This window comes from Eptatretus burgeri, chromosome 18 (assembly GCF_056783735.1).
Source record: "Eptatretus burgeri isolate ZD-2024b chromosome 18, Ebu_testis_v1, whole genome shotgun sequence".
Taxonomy (NCBI): Eukaryota; Metazoa; Chordata; class Myxini; order Myxiniformes; family Myxinidae; genus Eptatretus; species Eptatretus burgeri.
This window is the reverse complement of record NC_140978.1, coordinates 32,184,994-32,197,843: the sequence shown is the minus strand read 5'-3', so window position 1 is coordinate 32,197,843 and position 12,850 is coordinate 32,184,994.

Here is a 12,850-nt window from a genome sequence, read left to right as displayed (position 1 = left end):
ATGCCGAAAATGACAACAATTCGTCCAGCAGTTTTGGAGGAGATACGTCAAATTACGCGCAGACGGTAACAAATAATACACACACACACACACACACACACACACACACACACACACACACACACACACACACACACACACACACACACACACACACACACACACACACACACACACACACACACACACACCTGTCTTGTGACATCTGCATGCATCCAGGACTAGCATGCTCTGTCAATGGGAGAGTCTGCCATCCGGCCTACTACTCCAGATCATGCGCACTTAATACTGGACCAGTCCCTCTTCGATCCACCCCTTCTGCTGCGCACAAACACTGATGCCGGTTGGAAACTTGCCTTTGGGCATTGTCTTCCTCTTCAACAAATCTGGGGAAAGCTTTCCACCATCTGTGGTGCAGGCAAGCATGATGGTGAATCAGTCCTCCTCCTGACAAGTTGTGTTCATTGTCACATTGCACTCCCCCTTCACTGTGATGTTGGTCCCTCTCGGTATGTCAAAGGTAAGAGGGGTCTTTTCGGCATTCCCGATCCTGCTGAAGGGATATTCATGCTCTCGGCGAAGCTTGATGATATAGGACTGGAAGCGCGTCGTCTTATCGGCCATATCATCGGGTATATATTGGGAGATGTGTGTGCGGCGTCGAACCGACAGTTGATGGAGCGCCATGCACCTGTCTGCCCACGACGATCTGGCCCTGAAGTCCCCAATGTCATCCTCCTTAGCAAAGCTCTTCACCTTCAGCCTGAGAGCAAGTGATGAGATGGCGGAACCTTACATGGCAAGTAACCCGTATTTTGCGGGGTTTCCCCGTTTTCTTGATTTAAACCGTGGACCCGTTTTCGTATTGTTAAGACCTGTATTGGATGGAAAGTACAAATAATTTCAAAAACACAATGTTTAGCTTCTATTCCACTCGCATGGATTCACATATAAAGTGATTTGTAGCAATCTTTATCCGATATGCAAGGTGGCGCTTTAGTCTGACTCTATTGGCTGGGTGATGTCATGAGCTTTACCCCAACAGACCAATTCCTTCAATCCTCATCTGCACACATCACTTCCTCTCATCGACCATTTGTCATCACCCCAACTCAATTAGTCAGCATATTTGCTTTCCAATTCGCTCTGACTTCTTACTGTGATGTTAATCGGTACTTTCGAGTATTTTGAATGGTACGATTCGATTCAAATTGTTTTAATTCATATCCAGGGCGTCCACAAATACAGTTCCAAATTCAAACCATATTTAAAAAATGAACGAAATGGGATACAATGATGCGGTTTGATGCTTGTGAATGAAGGAACATTTCTCAAAGTTTTGTTGTCAAGATTTATCAAGATCATCATATATAGCATTCATCACCATTTAGTCTTTATAAACCAGGCAACACAGCTCTTTATTGTGGGACCCTATTTGCAGTAAATGTGACATCACACGTCACAGACGACAACTGGAAAAGAAAAAAGTAAATACAACTTTGAGAAATTGTGTTCTTTCTTCGGTTATATTCTTTCCAAATATGTTGTAATATTGCTGGATGTTGAGAGATTGTAAGGAAGATGATGATGTAAGGGGGAGGGGGCTTGTGGAACGTGAGGGAGACACCATCTTAACGGAGTCGTAGATATGTGAACGTTACGTGCTGCAAAATAAATGGATTTCTGCCTTGCAAGCAATTGCATTGTTTAGCGTCTGTTCAGTGACATAAGCTATATTCTTTGTTTGAGAAATGTTATGTATGTATGTTGGTATGTATGCTGTCCTCCTTGGAACCTCCTTATCATTGTTGATTAGTCAACATATTGAATGGTGTTTTTACCACGTTTGGTTAACACTTTGCATGCTGCATTATTTACCTCTGCATGGTTCCCTGTTGCTTAATTTATTTATTTATTTTTTCCATATGGCTGTGAATTTCAAGTGGTATTTGCAAAAAACACACAGCTTTGGTGTCAAGTTAGACGAAAAACTAAAAAAAAAAAAAAATCTTTTTTCAATTACTTTTTACCTCATCGCAAATCTGTGATTACAGCATGCAAAGGGTTAAAAAAAACTCCCTTTTGATTCCTACCAACCCATTTTTATCGCCTTCAACTCACCATGTATGCGGAACCCTTCGCTCTCTTCTCCCAGACCCAAGCGATGAGATGCTCCTCAAGTTGAGGCCACATCACCAACTTTCTCCTCAGTGCCTTCTTCTTCCTTTGGCATCTTCTCTATTGTTGCCTTGCTTGTTCTCCAGCACTGGATGATGGATTCATCCATGCCGAATTGACTCTCAGCTTCCCGGTTCCCAAACTCTTCTGCAGACTGGCAGATCGAGGGTTTGAACGCTGTGGTGAAAGAATGCCTTGACATCTTGAGAGATATAATGGATGATACAGGATGTAATCTGGTGACCCAAGCCAAGGCACTCACGAAGCACAAAGAGGCCCTTCTTGAGAGTCACATGACCAACCCTGGCCTGTTGTCGGATGCACGTAAGTTTGTGCGCAAGCTTATTTGAGGTGAGTGCTCCGTTATTTGACGAGCTATTGTCAGGGGTTCACGTAACTGGTACTCAGGTTCTCATGCACGGTATAAAAAACTAAATACGTACTTTAAAGATTCTCCGAAAGCTCAAAAGCATACGAGCACAGCAGACGATGTTGATGGGTTTTCTCAGCGAGTGTAGGTAAGATTCTTCCGTGAGAATTCTGAGATACAGTACTGTAGATATTTTATAATTTAAGTGCACAAAATTAAGTTTTAAATGATAACATAATTTATAAGTGATATCATAACCTACAAGATAAATTAAAAAATATATATAGATCCAAGGACAACACATGAGCAATAAGGAAAATTCTGATAATTGATACTGTAATTTAAAAATTAAGTTTATAAATGATAACATAGTTTACAAGTCATATTGCAAGTTTATAACTCATAAGATAAAAAAAATCTCAGGAGAACACACGAGCAAGGAGGAAAAAGAGGTTCAGGAGTGTCCGGAAAGAGAAAAAAAAAAAGTGGCTTGCGAGTGTCTAATCTTGAGCAGATGTTCTGAGAGAGCGCTTACAGAGGAGTGAGATGCATTCTAAGCTGCGGAATTTTAAAGGTCAGAGTGGCGCTTGGGAAAGTAGATGAGCATGCTCGAAGCTGACTTTTTTTGAGGTTTCGTGAGTACCAAACCATTTCTGCTGGTACTCATTGGAGAACCAATTTAAAAAAAATTGTGTGAACCCCTGGCTATTGTGAATAATTCTTCTTTTTATGAGAGACCAGGTGTTCTTCTTTTGTGTTTAATGGCATTGTCAGAGCTGCGAGACTCCATATATGCCACGCACCTAAACGCCGGGTGTCTCAGTTTTTATTTTTATTTAATTTCCGCACTTCGTGCAGCTAGCGTCAGGACGTGACCGTCAGCGTGAAGGAGGGACTTGAGTTGGGAGGGTGGAGTCCAGGCGATGACGAAGGAGGGCGGAATCCAGGCGATGACAATGGAGGGCAGAGTCCAGGCGATGACAACGGAGGGCGGAGTCCAGGCGATGACGAAGTCCAGCGCATGCAGGGGCGGCAGAGCAGAGAGAAAACGAACGGCCCTGCTCCGACCTTTATAGGCCCCGCGGCGTGGGGTGGGGGGAGGGGACACCCCGAAGGGAAGCGTCGTCACCCGAATCGGGCGCTCCGACAGTCCCAACACCCCGCGCGGTCCGGCTGCGATGACTGGAAACCGCTTTATTCCACTTCCGGCAAGATGGTCCCGAGCCGTGAAAATGTCTCGCTCTGACCCCACGACATGATATGAATCGCCCACAATGAACTCTGGGTCATGAATTGCATTGCAAGAACCCTTGGGTTATGCCCTAACGACTGGCCGAGGGTGGCGTCGGTCCCGCATACCTGCCTGGGCACCCATGATTAGCGCTGATCAATGGCTGCTCCGTGATGCGCCACGCGGCTAGAGCGATCCAAACTGCACATTACGCCTCTGCCCGATCAAGGCTTCGCTGGCCGGAGAGGCAAGAAGGTAAGATGTTATGGCAAACCCATGCACAGACAGCAAGATGTGTCCATTTATGCCCTGCTCTTTACAATAATAAAGTGTCGCAAGCGGCGCACGGGTCTGCCTTCGAGCACGTTCCATACAGTGCACGCGGATCCGCCATGGCCCACGTGGTCAGCGCTCGCATTCGCCCGATTCTGATATGGTGTGCGCGGGGCGAAACCCGATCTGTGTCAGAAATTGAGGGGAACGATTGGTTATATAATTATCTGGAGGTTTGGAATGAAAAGGATATGGAGAAATGGAGGGAAAAGAGAATGCCGATATAATTAAACCCAGAAATGGGTCGAAAGGACGCACCGCGTGTGTACTGAAACTTGCCAGCATTTAGAGTGCTGTTTCTTCCATCTCCTCGGCACGTGTTCCGTGCAGCGTGGGCGTCGTGTTAGGTGTGCTTTCTGTGTTGTGAAAAACATCCGCGCAGCTTCTTTAAGAGATATTCGATCGTATGCCTTTTCAATTCAACCAGCAATCCCATCCCAGATAGTTCGGAGCTCTGCGCTGTGACGTGCAAATGTTAGGTTGAGGGATCGCTTGAGGACGGGAGCTCTGCGCTGTCAATGCTCATGCGGTGCAGTCACGGCCTTCCTATGCCTTTCCCCTGCAGAAGTTATTCCGAGGGTATCGTGGTTGCCTCGCAGCCGTGGCACGTGCTGGACACAAATTCGGATTTACCTCAGAAATAAGCAGAAAAGAAGAGCAGAAATGAAGTTAATGGTGTAAGCAAACCTAGCTATGAGATCCCCACAACGCATGTCCCATTTGACCCACTTGACAAAAGGGAAGGGACTATCTAAACATATATTAATGGAATAACTGTCTTGGGACCACAATATGTTGGATGCAATCGCCTTAGAGGCATACATTTACTTGAACCGCAAATATATATATATATATACATATATATATATATACATATATATATATATACATATATATATATATACATATATATATATATACATATATATATATATACATATATATATATATATATATAAATAACACACACACTATAGAAAGTCCACATCCCCTTTCAAAATCTTCACATTTTGTTGCCTTATAACATGGAATCAAGTTGCATTACATCAGACAGTTTCCACCTTTATTTACACATCATAACCCACAACTCACATGTGAAAAACAATTTCTACAAATTTCAGAAAATTAATGAAAAAAACAAAACTGGAATATCTTGGTTGCATGTGTCAACCCCCTTTATAATAGCAACAGCAAATTAGCTCAAGTGTAACCAATCACCTCAAAATCACACATCAAGTTAATTGGCCTCCACCTGTGTTAAATTGTAGTGATTCTGATGATTTCAGAATAAAATCAGCTGTTCTTGTAGGTTTCCTCCACTGGGTCGTGCATTTCACAGCAAAGACTCAACCACAAATAACAAGGAGCTTTCAAAAGACCTCTGGGAAAAAGTTGTGGAAAGGCACAGATCAGGGGATGGGTATAAAAAATTTCAAAGGCCTTGAATATCCCTTGGAGAACAGTCAAGACATCATTAAGAATTGAAAGGCATATGGTACCACCAAGACCCTGCCGAGATCAGGACGTCCCTCTAAACTGGATGACCAAGGAAGGAGGAGACTAATCAGAGAGGCCACCAAGAGGCCAGTGGCAACTTTAAAAAAGCTACTGGTCACTGTGTGCATGTGACAACAATATGACAAGCACTCCACAAGTTGACCACAAGTTTGGGAATGGGAATGCAGTGAGAGGGGAGGAAATGGGAATGGCAAGGCGGCACGAGGGGAGGGGAGGGAATGGGAAGGCGGCACGAGGAGAGTGGAGGAAATGGGAAAGCGGCATGAGGGGAGGGGAGGGAAAGGGAAGGCGGGATTAGGGGAGAGGAGGGAATGGGAAGGCGGCATGAGGGGAGGGAATGGGAAGGCGGCGCGAGGTGAGGGAACAGGAAGGTGGCGCGAGAAGAGGGAACGGGAAGGCAGTGCGAAGGGAGGGAATGGGAAGGCAGCGCGAGGGGAGGGAACAGGAAGGTGGCGTGAGGGGAGGGAATGGGAAGGTTGGGCGAGGGGAAGGTGGGGCAAGGGGAAGGAATGGGAAGGTGGGGCGAGGGGAGGGAATGGGAAGGTGGGGCGAGGGGAGGGATTGGGAAGGCGGTGCGAGGGGAGGGAATGGGAAGGTGGCGCAAGGGTAGAGGGGAAGGAATGGAAAGGCAGAAATGGGAAGGCAGCACCAGGGGGAGGGAATGGGAAGGCGGCGCGAGGGGAGGGAATTTAAAGGCGGCGCAAGGGGAGGGAATGGGAAGGTGGCGCAAGGGTAGAGGGGAAGGAATGGAAAGGCAGAAATGGGAAGGCAGCACCAGGGGGAGGGAATGGAAAGGCGGCGCGAGGGGAGGGAATTTAAAGGCGGGGCGAGGGGAGGGAATAGGAAGGTGGCGCAAGGGTAGAGGGGAAGGAATGGAAAGGCAGAAATGGGAAGGCAGCACCAGGGGGAGGGAATGGGAAGGTGGCGCGAGGGGAGGGAATGGGAAAGTGGCGTGAGGGGAGGGAATGGGAAGGTGGCACGAGGCGAGGGAATGGGAAGGCGGTGCGAGGGGAGGGAATTTAAAGGCGGCGCGAGGGGAGGGAATGGGAAGGTGGGGCGAGGGGAGGGAATGGGAAGGCGGCGCGAGGGGAGGGTATGGGAAGGTGGCATGAAGGGAGGGAATGGGAAGGTGGGGCAAGGGGAGCGAATGGGAAGGCGGCGCGAGAGGAGGGAATGGAAAGGTGGCGTGAAGGGAGGGAATGGGAAGGTGGTGCGATGGGAGGGGAGGGAATGGGAAGGCTGCGTGGGGGGAGGGGAGGGAGGGAATGGGAAGGTGTTGTGAGTGGAGGGGAGGGAATGGGAACGTGGTGTGAGGGGAGGGAGGGAATGGGGAGGTGGCATGAGGCGAAGGGAGGGAATGGGAAGGCGGCATGAGAGGAGGGGAGAGAATGGGAAGGTGGCACAAGGGTAGAGGGGAGGGAATGAAAAGGCAGCAATGGGAAGGCAGCACCAGGGGAGGGAATGGGAAGGTGGTGTGAGGGGAGGGAATGGGAAGGCAGCACAAGGGGAGGGAATGGGAAGGCGGCGTGAGGGGAGGGAATGGGAAAGTGGCGCGAGGGGAGGAAATGGGGAGGTGGCGCGAGGCGAAGGAATGGGAAAGCGGCGCGAGGGGAGGGAATGGGAAGGTAGGGCGAGGGGAGGGAATGGGAAGGCGGCACGAGGGGAGGGAATGGGAAGGTGGCATGAAGGGAGGGAATGGGAAGGTAGTGCGATCGGAGGGAGGGAATGGGAAGGCTGTGCAAGGGGAGGGGAGGGAAGGGGAGGGAATGGGAAGGTGTTGTGAGTGCAGGGGAGGGAATGGGAAGGCGTTGTGAGTGGAGGGGAGGGAATCGGAACATGGTGTGAGGTGAGGGGAGGGAATGGGGAGGTGGCATGAGGGGAGGTGAGAGAATGGGGAGGTGGCATGAGGGGAGGGGAGAGAATGGGGAGGTGGCATGAGGGGAGGGGAGAGAATGGGGAGGTGGCATGAGGGGAGGGGAGGGAATGGGAAGATGGCATGAGAGGAGGGGAGGGCATGGGAAGGCGGCGCGAGGGGAGAGGGAAGGGAATGGAAAGGCAGCAATGGGAAGGCAGCACCAGGGTAGGGAATGGGAAGGTGGCATGAGGAGAGAGAATGGGAAGGCTTCATGAGGGGAGGGAATGGGAAGGCGTCATGAGGGGAGGGAATGGGAAGGCGTCATGAGGAGAGAGAATGGGATGGCGGCATGAGGGGAGGGAATGGGATGGCGGCACAAGTGGAAAGGGAATGGGAAGGTGGCGCGAGGGGAGGGAATGGGAAGGTGGCGAGAGGGGAGGGAATGGGAAGGCAGCGTGAATGGGAGGGAATGAGAAGGCAGTGTGAGTGGAGAAAATGGCAAAAAGTCTCAAGCGAATGTGGTGTGATGAAGATGGAAAAGTCAATAATGGCAAAAAGGTGAATGCCGAACCTCCTCATGTATCAACATGCAGACAATTTAATTAACTGCAAAAGTTCTTGATAGACTGGATTCTTCATCTTTTGCCCAGATTTGGGAGAAAGATTGGCGTCGTTTGGGTGGAAATGCAAAATCTCAATTGTATTTAGTTACTAGCAAATACAATCTGTCACTTCACTGATGGGTTTATTAAGGGGAGGGGGGGGCAAGAGAGAGAAAAAGAGAAAGAAAAAGAGAGAGAAAAAGAGAAAGAAAAAGAGAGAGAAAAAGAGAAAGAAAAAGAGAAAGAAAAAGAAAAAGAAAAAGAGAAAGAAAGAAAGAGAGAAAGAAAGAAAGAGAGAGAGAGAGAGAGAGAGAGAGAGAAAGAGAAAGAGAAAGAGAAAGAGAAAGAGAAAGAGAAAGAGAAAGAGAAAGAGAAAGAGAAAGAGAGAGAGAGAGATCAGAAAGAGGTGGGAGAAGGTAGAGTTGGGAGGGAGAGAAGTGAGGTATTATGGCAGATGTGACACCCAGTTTAACGTCTGTCCAAGAGACGACACACACATTGTTGAATCACCTGCCTGTGAAACATTGGGATGACAGTTTATAGCTGTGTCCACGATCCAGAATTCACTATCCAGGCTTCAGCGAGTGAGCATGTGTACCTCTCGACTTTCCTGCTGTGATGTGGCAATTCCTGACTTCATAACTGATCATATTTTTTCTCATTGTGATCATATAATTTATTTTGATTTTCTACCTCCAGTATACAACGGTGGTATTGCCATTGAAACCTGAAGAACACACGCCAATGGTTTCACCAAGCACTCCACAAAATGTTTGAAGAAAATTTTAAAAGTGAAACGTTAAATTTTTATTTGTATTTATCTATGCCAAAGTGACGGGTTGTAGACTGGAAGAACAAAAAGGGGAAACATCATGGAAAATAAAATTTCAGATTTTCAGCAAGCCAGCCACTGCCTGTTGCACCGCAGAACAAAATATAGCCAACGCAGGCGAGTAGCCCTGAACTTTGTTTTAGTCGATCAGCATACAGTATTCAGTGACAGTGCGAATATTGTAGAGCACTCACCAAGTGCCTTAAGTACTCCAACGAAATGGTTGATAAGAAACGGCTTGCTTGGCACCCAAATCACTGAACCGTCATATTAAACACACACCTCCCAGAGATGTCTGAAATGTCAAATATGTCCAATTGAAAAAAAATGAACACATTTTTAGCAGTCAGAACTGCTGCAAAGTTCCATTTCTGGAGTTTAACTTTTGTAATTCAGCTTTGTTTAAGAGATTCTCGAGATTATTGCATGTGCGGAAATGAAATGAAGCCACGAACGCTACCGTCTCCGGACATTTATAAACATTGCAATGTCCCCAGCAATTCGTAGCTACGATGAACAGGCATTCAATAATACGAGTGAGGAAAGTGAAAAAAGCCATCGTTAAGAAATCGTTGCAGCCTGGACCAAGTCAAGGCATGGTTGAGCAGGCCAAAAAACATGGTGGCTTCAGACCGCAGCAAGGTTACCTGGGATATTATGCCTTAAGAACCGAAAGAGAGCAGTGACCGAGGATGCGCCTGATGAAGGATATGATTAAATAAGGCCATTCATTATCTTCAAAAGGGGTGTTTTAGTTAACCCAAACACCCAATTTTCAGTCATGCACTTCCTTGGTATTTCCTTAATATGCATGCAAATGTTCAGGCTGCTAGGTTTCATGATTTTGGAGTTATGGAGGAGACATACTCACACATACACACAGACACTTATTGGTATAGATTACCGAACCAGCAAATGTTTCTACATGCTGTAAATTGTGAAACTGCTAATGCCAAACCTGTGAATGAGTTTACATGCGGGGGGGGGGGGAAGAAGGAGAGAGGAGAGAGGAGAGAGGAGAGAGGAGAGAGGAGAGAGGAGAGAGAGAGAGAGAGAGAGAGAGAGAGAGAGAGAGAGAGAGAGAGAGAGAGAGAGAGAGAGAGAGAGAGAGAGAGAGAGAGAGAGAGAGAGAGAGAGAGAGAGAGAGAGAGAGAGAGAGAGAGGAGAGAGAGAGGAGAGAGAGAGAGAGAGGGAGAGAGAGGAGAGAGAGAGAGAGAGAGAGAGAGAGAGAGAGAGAGAGAGAGAGAGAGGGAGAGAGAGGAGAGAGAGAGAGAGAGAGAGAGAGAGAGAGAGAGAGAGGAGAGAGAGGAGAGAGAGGGAGAGAGAGAGAGGAGAGAGAGGAGAGAGAGGAGAGAGAGGAGAGAGAGGAGAGAGAGAGGAGAGAGAGGAGAGAGAGGAGAGAGAGGAGAGAGAGGAGAGAGAGAGAGAGAGGAGAGAGAGGAGAGAGAGGAGAGAGAGAGAGAGAGAGAGAGAGAGAGAGGAGAGAGAGGAGAGAGAGGAGAGAGAGGAGAGAGAGGAGAGAGAGGAGAGAGAGGAGAGAGAGGAGAGAGAGGAGAGAGAGAGAGAGAGGAGAGAGAGGAGAGAGAGGAGAGAGAGGAGAGAGAGGAGAGAGAGAGAGAGAGAGAGAGAGAGGAGAGAGAGGAGAGAGAGGAGAGAGAGAGAGAGAGAGAGAGAGAGAGGAGAGAGAGAGAGAGAGAGAGGAGAGAGAGGAGAGAGGAGAGAGGAGAGAGAGGAGAGAGAGGAGAGAGGAGAGAGGAGCTTCGTGTGGGTGAAAACTCAAACTCATAATTGTATTGAGAAATTTATGAAGCCTCCAACCCACCTTAGAACACCTGTTGGGACCCAAAAAGGTTCCACAGAAAGATTGGTGGGGCTGGCCCCAAAACTGAGGGATTGGATGTGCCACCAAGTTGATTTGTGTTCTACCTTTTTCAAGTATATAATTAAATTTCAATAAAATAAAGGTTTTAAAGGCTGTAAAAAAACAAGTAAAAATTTTTTGTAAGTGTATCACCATTGATGCATGCATGCCACCTTATTTAACACATTACATTAGTTTTTCATTCCTTTTTGTGTCCTTCATGGCATCCCTAGAAACAGTTGCTTTACTATTTGGAATGACTTTCAATTTTGTTTCATTGCCAGACAGGCAGACAGACTAAAAATAATTACCTTACCAACTCCACTGTGCCCAGTCGGGACGAGATTCCATACAATTTGCCAAATTCAGAGCCAAAGTACTGCTAAGCTACATGTTCGTGTTCCAATACGTGTTATACGGTGTTCAAAATATAACATTCAATTGAAATTGTCATTCCTCCATCATCGACTGATGTCTGTGGACAGACAGACAGACAAACGATGAACCAATTTCCTAACCCCACTTTGTGCTTCACGTGTGCGGTAACAACCAGATTATGAACTGAAAGAGTCCCGCACTGCGATTTTCGAGCATCGCAATGGATGTGCGGACCGTTCATTATATTATATACTATAAAACAAGACAAAAGACGAGGAGGCACGACAAGGCAATGCGTGAAGAGTGAATTGTGTGCCCGGCCTGGTACTTCAGAGAAGTCTCACCCTTCTGTGAGACACATGTTAATAATTCCTTTAAGAGCACTGCCCATGGTCATCTCATGATTTCTCCTCAAGCCACCCCTGCTACCCCTCTACTCTTGCTGAACCCACAACACCACTTTCCTTTCTGTCAATCATCCACTCATGTGCAATGTCCTCGTCTCCCTGGCCCTCCGATTCCCTGTCAGTCTATGAACCAAGCCTGGTGTCGGCTTGGTGGTTCGGGTGGCGGCTTGGGATCCGAGGGTCCTGAGTTGAAGACCCGTTGGCTGCTGAATTAATACACACCAGGAGGTTGACTCAGCCTGTCATCCTTCTGAGGTCGGCAAAATGAGTACCAGTGTATTGGTGAGACAGAGAGACAGAGAGACAGAGTCTATGAACCTGCTCCTCTGAGTCACCAAGCTTCTCCATAAACCTTCATTTCACACAAGGAAATTAAATGCAGGTGGAGGCCATTCGGCCCATCAAGTCTGCACCACATCAACACCAGACCAATTTATCAGCACCAGATCAAAAAAAAAAAATTACAAAATGTTTTTTTTTTTTTTTGTAGTTAATTTTTTTCTTTCCGGGGAGGGAGGGGGCATGGGCAAAGACGGTTACACACAGATGCACAAAATCACCAAACAATGTTCAGGCTACCTCAAAGTCCTGCCAACATCCTTATACCCCTCTTTCCGCAACATTTCCAGGTACCGATGGAATAATTATAATTTAAGTTTATCTGCCGTTGCTGCTCCCACGTCCTTTTCAGGGATTTGTGTTTACAAAACAAAATCGAAAAAAAAAAACCACTTGTTGGGAGAGGACCGTGGAGCAATCGCCCGAGGGGCACGCTTTGGCACGCATGCAGTCACCGCAGAGTAACCTTGGGGGGCGTGGCTCCACAAAACCTTCAATGGGGCACGCGCGAGAACAATCAGAACAACACAGGGCATCATAAATACAGCTTCCTTCGACTCAATGGGGACTGTGCATGGAAGTGATGGGGGGGGGGGGAAGGTGGAGGGTCGACAACGGGTGCAAACCGCGCACGCTTTGTGAATAAATATCCCCGGACGACTCCCTGCTCCTCACCTGCAACAAGCCCCATTGACTCGAACCGCCCCATTCACGAAACGCTGAGCGGGAGGAAGTGCGCGTGCGCTAACGAATCAATTTCCCACCCGCAGCTTCCGACCACGCCCAAACCGGATGACAGTCGCCATGGTAACTCCGGGGTTTGCGCCGCCCCGACGTTTGTCCGATTGGTCCGCGCCATGGAGATGGACATTCATAAAAAAAAAAAATTAAAAAAAAGTCGCAAATTCATTCACCATCTCGTTCCTCGCCGTCGAACAGGGTTGAG